General features: G+C 41.3%; 1 long non-coding RNA gene across 1 annotated transcript in view; it reads right to left on the bottom strand.

Annotated features, from left to right (window-relative positions):
* Positions 1 to 3,118: 3,118 nt before the first annotated feature.
* The window catches only part of LOC119538294, a 28,213-nt gene continuing 23,444 nt past the window's right edge, over positions 3,119 to 7,887 (bottom strand). Inside the window, exon 4 of the long non-coding RNA XR_005217538.1 lies at positions 3,119 to 3,202. This is a non-coding gene — a long non-coding RNA (uncharacterized LOC119538294). The remainder of the gene's footprint in view (positions 3,203 to 7,887) is intronic.

The raw sequence follows: 7,887 nt of genomic DNA, 5'->3' as shown, positions 1-7,887 counted from the left end.
CAAACAATCATAAACAAACTCTGAAGCTATGTGAACAGATCAGAATAGGAAACTAGGAATCAGATTTATTTTGAACTGCGCTTTTTCTGCACCCTGGCCTCGTTTTCATCCCATTTGCCCATCTTCCAAGCCTCATTTTGCAGGGTATGGGTCAACTGACACCAGGTATGGCTGCTGTCACTGGGGCTTCTCTTTTCACATCTGAAAGATCTGAAATCTTTCTTCCCTGCCTATTTGCTCCATGGTCTGCTTGCCCAGTCCAAAGGTCTGCAGCAATTTGGCCTTGCCAGCTTTCCACTCAGCTCATCCAGAAAGTTCCTAGGCTTCTGCTTTACTTGATGCAAAGGGAACATCTGATGCACACCTGCTGGCTCCTTCCACCTATTCCATTCCAGCTTAGATATATCTTGAGTTAGTTCCAAAAGGAGGCACATTTCTTTTCTTTTTTTAGCCTAGGGCATTTTTAAAAAAAAAAAAAAAAACAAAAAAACAAAAAACAGTTTTTATTGAGATATAGTCATATACCATATAATCATCCATGGTGTACAATCAACTGTTCACAGTACCATCATATTGTTATGCATTCATCACTACAATTTATTTCTGAACATTTTCCTTACATCAGAATCAAAATAAGAATAAAAAATTAAAATAAAAAAGAACACCCAAATCATCCCACCCTATTTTTCATTTAGTTTTTGTCCCCATTTATCTACTCATCCATCCATACACTAGATAAAGGGAGTGCGATCCACAAGGTTTTCACAATCACACTGTCACCCCTTGTAATCTACATTGTTATTCAATTGTCTTCAAGAGTCAAGGCTACCAGGTTGGAGTGTGGTAGTTTCAGGTATTTACTTCTAGCTATTCCAATGCATTAAAACCTAAAAAGCGTTATCTATATGGTGCGTAAGAATGTCCACCAGAGTGACCTCTCGACTCCATTTGAAATCTCTCAGCCACCAAAGTTTTATTTCATTTCATTTCGCATCCTCCCCAAAGGAGACACTTTTTATCCTACCAGGCAACAAGAACAGGAAAATTTTAATAATAACAACAACAGCAACAATGGCAGACATTTATATAGCTCTTACAGTGTTCCAGGCAGTGTCCCAAATGCTTTACAAATAATATGACAGGCCTATAAAGTAGCAATTATTACTATTCCCATTTCACAAATGAAGAGCTAATAACTGAATGGTTAGAGCTTTGACTGCAGTGTTATATATAATGGAAAGAACAGTGGATTGTCTCAAAAGAATTGAGTTTGAATCTTGACACTGCCACTTTGTAGCTGAGTCTTATTTAGCCAACTGCATATCTGCTCTTAGTTTTAGTTTCTTTATCTTTGAAAAGGAGAAAATAGTAATAATAACACTTATTAAGTAAACCATGCATTCTTTTATGTTTTGCATGTATTAACTCTTTTTATTAATTATAAAAGAACTTTAATTATCAACGTGGACTGTATCACAACCATCTCGAGTCTGCATGTCTCAACTTGAAGGACCATCATTTTGCTTCCAACCCTTCTCATCCTTCAATACTTCCTATTTTCTAGAACAAATACCTCCATCCACCTATTGCCTAAGCCAAAAACTTGGGCATAATCCTTGGCCAACATCTCATTTGGATAATTGCTACAATCTCTGCTTGGTGTTTCTGATTCCAGTCATGTCACTTTCAATTACATACAGGAAAATGTCTCACCAGCTACTCTTGGCTCATGATCTATCAGTGACTATGTGATTTCTCTGTCTTCAAAGGCTCATGATTACCGTCTAGATAAAGTCCTATCACCTAAAACCCTTGAGGACCACTTCACTTACTTTAAGAGAATGGCTTTACCTTTTCTTCAGGCTTCTGCATTCACCCGATTGGTTTGGTACCAGGCACATCTGGCCTTATATACTTTTCAGGATCTTCTTTTCTTCCTTATAGTTATGATCCTGTCAGAAGTAAGATGCTATGATCCATGTTACCTCAGGTTAGTTTCTGATTTACTCAGGCATTTCCCAGCTAGGATTTGAAAGTGTTAAAAAAAAAAAAAAAAAAAAAAAGGAAATTTCAAGGATTAGAATCAGAATTGAATGGAGCACAGAATTTTAAATTTGGAAAAAATCATCTGGTCAAACTCCCTCGTTTTTCAAAGGAGGAATGGTGACCCTAAGGCTGACACAGGGAGAAGGAGAAAGGTAAAGTCTGTGGGATGCCTAAGTTCACAAAAACAGCACAAATAAATACATAGAAAGGAAGCTAAGGCTCAGTTCCCTGCAGTTCACAGACCGGGGTTCTGTCTTCGGGACACATCTTCTCTTGTTAAAGGCATAGATTTGAGTTCTATGCCTGACATGTTCTGAGTCTTGTTCATGCAGAGTCATTTCCCAAATGGTATTCCTCAAGATGCTCTGTGAAAACAAACAAAATGTCTTCTTAGGGTCAATAACCTAGTTAAATTGGCCTACAGCATCCTCTTCTGAGAACGGCGTAAGGAGCATTGGCATGCTGAGGGCACTCTGAAATTGTGCAATAGGAAACTATTTTAACTGTGTTTAAGCCAGAATTTCTCAAAATTATTGACTGGATCCTCCACTTTGTTTGGGGGTTTAATACTAATGAAAATCTCATGAAATTACCTGGAAAATGATAATTTAGTCATTAGTTGCAGTTCATGTGCTCAGTAGCCATGTGTGGCTAGCGGCCACCATATTGAACAGCATAGTTTGAGATAACTAAACAAACTACACTAATTAGTTAAATGGTAACAATGACACTAATTTGCTACTACTTCCGTAGAGCAATTTTGCTTTAGAGTGCCTTTAATGCCACGTCCAAAGGAGGAATTACCATAGAGAATAATTCAGGCACTGGGTCATGTTGGAAATATTTGTGACAGAGCCTGTGGTTGAACCTGAAATTATACCAGGTAGTTCCCCAACAAACATGGGTCTGGAACATCTCACCACAGCTTATTTAGACACTAAAAAAAAGAGCATCTCATTTGCTCACCCCCAGTTCCTGGACTCTCTGCTCTGGTTACTGGTTGTGGAAATAGCTGCCTCAATCAGTCATGTTACAGCCATACCAAGGAGTTGACAAGAGCAAAACATGCTATTCCTTGCCTCAGGATGACTCAGCTAGATTTGCTACTGTAGCTCCTGGCCAGTTCTCTAAAGGTTACCCTTGAAAATGCTCCTCCCTATAGAGAATGAAAGAGAGAACAAAAATAAACAGCACTAGGTGGACTCATAAAACCTGTCAAAATCTTTCAAGCATGGCGTATTTGGTGATTCATGGGGTTTACAAAGCATTACCAGATTAAAACAAGAAATGTCGTGCAGAGCAGTCATTCCATAACTTCAGAACCCCTGCATGGTGACATAATCCTAATGGTGGGAGGGATGGTTAGGGGAACTAAGTGCGCACACACATGCACACACGCACACACAACACCCATTGCCACCCACACTTCCTTAAGGCAGTAGAATGCTCATCAGCAAAGCAAAGAAAGTTACTGTTTCTCCCTTATTCTTTATCCAGAGACAAAGACCTTGTAAGCTCCCTCTGGAAATTTGTTGAGCAATAATTTACTCAGATTTCTCTCCTTGCAGATTGAGCCCCTTTTCTCTCACGCTTTCAGCAGTGGGAAAGGAGAAGCACTGATTCATCAGCCCACTTATTCTAACCCTTCACAATCTCTGAGGCAGTTGTGATAAAGCAATTTTTCCTGTGCTGTCTCCTTTCTGAAATTTGAATGTTAACCCCTTTATTCACATACAGCTACGATTCACTGCATCTCCACTCTCGGCACATCCTCACTCTGTGTGATATCTTCACCTCTCCTGTCTGCGACCAGCCACTGACCTTAATTAACCAATGGAAAACAATGGGGCCTTTTTACACCCAGGGTCTGAGCTGAGCTGTTTCCTGGAGAGAAGGATTAATCAACCCCGAAATTCAGCCTAATTAGCTGCCAGAAGAAGACTTACTCCTCTGATGAGCCCATAGCTGCCTCAAGGAGAGATTATTATCAATTTACAATAGGTGCCTGGCTATGAAGTAGGTGCCAATGTATGGGGTGGTAGCTTCTTCTGTGATCATCCTGCCTATAAGCCAGCTCCAACACAAAATCATACCCTACACTGTTACAGAAAAAAAATGGTTTCCCATTTTTCTTTGCTTTTAATAAATGTTTATTGTATGTCAACAATGTGCCAGGCACTGGAGTAGGAACTGGAGAAAAACTCATGAACAAAAGAGTCCCTGCCCTCATGGGGTTTATATCCTAGTGAAGGAGACAGAAAGTAACCAAGAGTCACAAATATACATATGTATACACTAGAGGACAGCCCTAGTGGGGGTAGAGAGTGGTATGGTGGTCAGGAAAAGCTTTCTCAGAGAAGCAATGACTGAGATGACATCTGAAGGAGAAGAAATTAATTAAGCAAAGGAGAAAGTGTTTCCTGGAAGAGAAAACAATTTGTGCAAAGGCCCTGTGGTGAGTGATGGCATGGTGTGATAACAGATCAGTGACATCCACATGCAGCAAAGGGGGAGAGTGGTATAAGATAAGGCTGAAGAAATATGTAGCAGCTAAACATTGCAAGGCCTTAAATTCCATGCTAAGGATTTTGGTCTTTATCTTATGAGCAATGAGAAGCCACTGAAATGTTTTAGGCAATAAGAACCCATTGGGATGCTTTCAGCTACAATATAAATTAATCATATCCTTTCTCAGCTCAAACTGCTGGTGATTTATCATAGCCTACAAAATAAAGTTTTAAGTTCTTACTATAGTAGTAAAATCTGTGTTCTGTCGCCAGCCTTTTTTTTACCTGCCTCACCATACCCTATACTTGCCTACCTGCCCCCATGTGCCGGTTTGAATGTATTATGTCCCCCAGAAAAAGCCATATTCTTTGATGCAATCTTGTGGGGCAGACATAATAGTGGGGATTAAGTTGGAACGTTTGGATTAGGTTGTTTGCATGAAGATGCGCCCCACCCAACTGTAGAGGATAACTGATGGGATATTTCCATGGAAGTGTGGCCCCACCCATTCAGGGTGGGACTTGATCAGTGGAGCCATATAAATGAGCTGACTCAAAGAGAAGGAACTCAGTGCAGCTGTGAGTGATGTTTTGAAAAGGAGCAAGCTTGCTAGAGAGGAACGTCCTGGGAGAAGGCCATTTTGAAACCAGAACTTTGGAGCAGACGCCAGCCACGTGCCTTCCCAGCTAACAGAAGTTTTCTGGATGCCATTGGCCATCCTCCAGTGAAGGTACCCGATTACTGATGTGTTACCTTGGACACTTTATGGACTTAAGACTGTAACTGTGTAGCCAAATAAACCCCATTTTTATAAAAACCAATCCTTTTCTGGTGTTTTGCACTCTGCAGCATTAGCAAACTAGAACACCCCATACATAGCGAACCCCAGGTCTCAGCCATATTGTTCACCCAACATGCCATATACCTTCTGGGGTTTTGTGTCTTTGCTTATGTTGTGTCTTCAGCCCAAAATGAAGATACTGCATGTTGTTTGAAGCAGTGATGATGTCTTTATTCATCTGCGTGTCCCTGGTGCCTAGAACAGAGCCAGATACATAATGGAATCTCAGTAAATATTTGTGGTATGAGTGAGTGAGTAGATATGTGAGTGTTTGAAAGCCTTTAATGCTTTATTCATCTGTTGAAATTCTACCCATTTCTAAATGCCTGAGGCCAAATGTAACTCTTCCATGAAATCTTATCTGATTCTCCAGGTTGGGATGAATTGTTCTTACATAGCTCCTACCTCAGGTCATTCCTTATGCTGGTTATATCACTATTTGGTTTGTTTGTTTGTTTGTTTTTATTATGATCCATATTAAAGGATAGATGCAGGGAAACACAATTTTAAGAACTCTGAGAAGTCAAGAAAGATACTTCAGATGAGGGTCTTGGGTCACTTCAGGGAAAGAGACATGGTTCAGGCAGTTTGGAACCAGCAGTCAGGTCTTTTGATTCTAGTGAGTTTGTGTCTGATCTAACTAGTCTCCTCAATCTTGACCTGGCTGTGTCTGGTGATTAAGACATGCCTGAGCATATTTGGTAGATGGGGGGAACAGCACTGTCAGAAATCTATTTATACTAGAGAGACTGTGAGACAACTTAGCCTAAGGGAAGAGTCAGACTGACATACTTAGTAGAAGGGCCTAGTTGTGGAACAGAAGGATAATTCTAAGGACAGGGTGATATTTCTTATAAGGATTTGTCTCCTGGCTCTGTCATCATGGCTCCTTTCTAAGTTCTGTAGGGCAGGGAGGAGGTTGGTAAAATAAATAGAGCTATTCATGGACACTTTGCAAGGCTCTGGGTCACGGATGCTTGCCATAAGAAGCACTGTGCCCTGCAAGTCTTGGGGCACTCCTCTCTCATAATTGTCCTTATAGCCAAGAAAGAAAGGTCTAATACCAGACACTGTGGTTGAGGGAGCTTTGGGAGGTGAAATGTAAGCAAGAAAACTTGTGGGGACTGGAACTAAACCTCTTTGATTATTACTTTGGGACTGATAGAGTCTTTGATTTTTCCCATGGCTGATGTGACCAGGGGAAAACAAGTTATATATTGTTCTAGTTTGCTAATGCTGCCAGAATGCAAAACACCAGAAATGGATTGGCTGTTATACAAGGGGGTTTATTTGGTTACACAGTTACAGTCTTATGACCATAAAGTATCTAAGGGAACACATCAACAATCAGGTACCTTCACCAGAGGATGGCCAATGGCGTCTGGAAAGCCTCTGTTAGCTAGGAAGGCACATGGCTGGCGTCTGCTCCAAGTTCTGATTTCAAAATGGCTTTCTTCCAAGACATTCCTCTTTAGGCTTCAGCTCTTCAAAAATGTCACTCTTCGTTGCTCTTGGGGCATTTGTCCTCTCTTAGCTTCTCCAGAGCAGAAGTCTGCTTTCAAAGGCCATCTCCAAAATGTCTCTGTAAACTGCAGTTCCTCTCTCAGCTCCTGTGCAGTCTTCAAAGTGTCCCTCTTGGTGTAGCAAGCTCACTCCTTCTGTCTCAGCTTATATAGTGCTCCAGTGAACTAATTCAGATCCACCCTGAATGGGCAGGCCAACACCTCCGTGGAAACTATCCAATCAGAGTCATCACCCACAGTTGGGTGGGGCGTATCTCCATGGAAACACTCAAAGAATTACAATCTAATCAACACTGATATGCCTGCCCACACAAGATTACATCAAAGATAATGGTGTTTTGGGGGACACAATACATTCAAACCAGCACATATATTGATGTTGAATGTTGGATGGATGTTTCCTCCACTGGATCAGTAACTCGCCAAGGTAAAGAAACATTCACAATTCAAATATATAGAATCTTGTTAGCTCCCACCTTAGCTGTAGCAGGACCCTGGCCAATCTCTACAGATCCCTCCCCACCAACCCCAACAATATTTGAGATTCCCTGAAGGGGTTATTTATATGTTTCCTTAAACTAGTTTGTCAGCTGAAGTTACCTCATGGCAGCAGCTCGGTTCTTCCTCTCCTGCTCAAGTCCCCCATCGCCCCCATTGGCTGCCTGCGAACCAGCAGGGAGAAGGTTTTCCACAGCCACTGCCCACCTGGAGAATGCCAATGTCCACACCAGATTTGCTCCTTTCAGATGCTCTCAAATCTCTCAATCCTCAGAGTTCCAGAGCATTTCTGGAATTGAATGTACCTGGGACTGAGAGTAGTGATGGAGTGGGATGGGATGTGCTCCTTCCAAATTTGACATCACAATTTGTTGCCAGAGCCCCAAAACAGCTGTGCCTGAACTCAGTTGCATGATGAAGTTTCTCTTGAACAATTAATCAGTTTCTTCTGACTCTTCTCCATTTGAGGTT

This window comes from Choloepus didactylus, chromosome 6 (genome assembly GCF_015220235.1).
Source record: "Choloepus didactylus isolate mChoDid1 chromosome 6, mChoDid1.pri, whole genome shotgun sequence".
In the NCBI taxonomy this organism is placed as follows: domain Eukaryota; kingdom Metazoa; phylum Chordata; class Mammalia; order Pilosa; family Megalonychidae; genus Choloepus; species Choloepus didactylus.
This window is presented reverse-complemented; position numbering and strand designations above follow the sequence as displayed.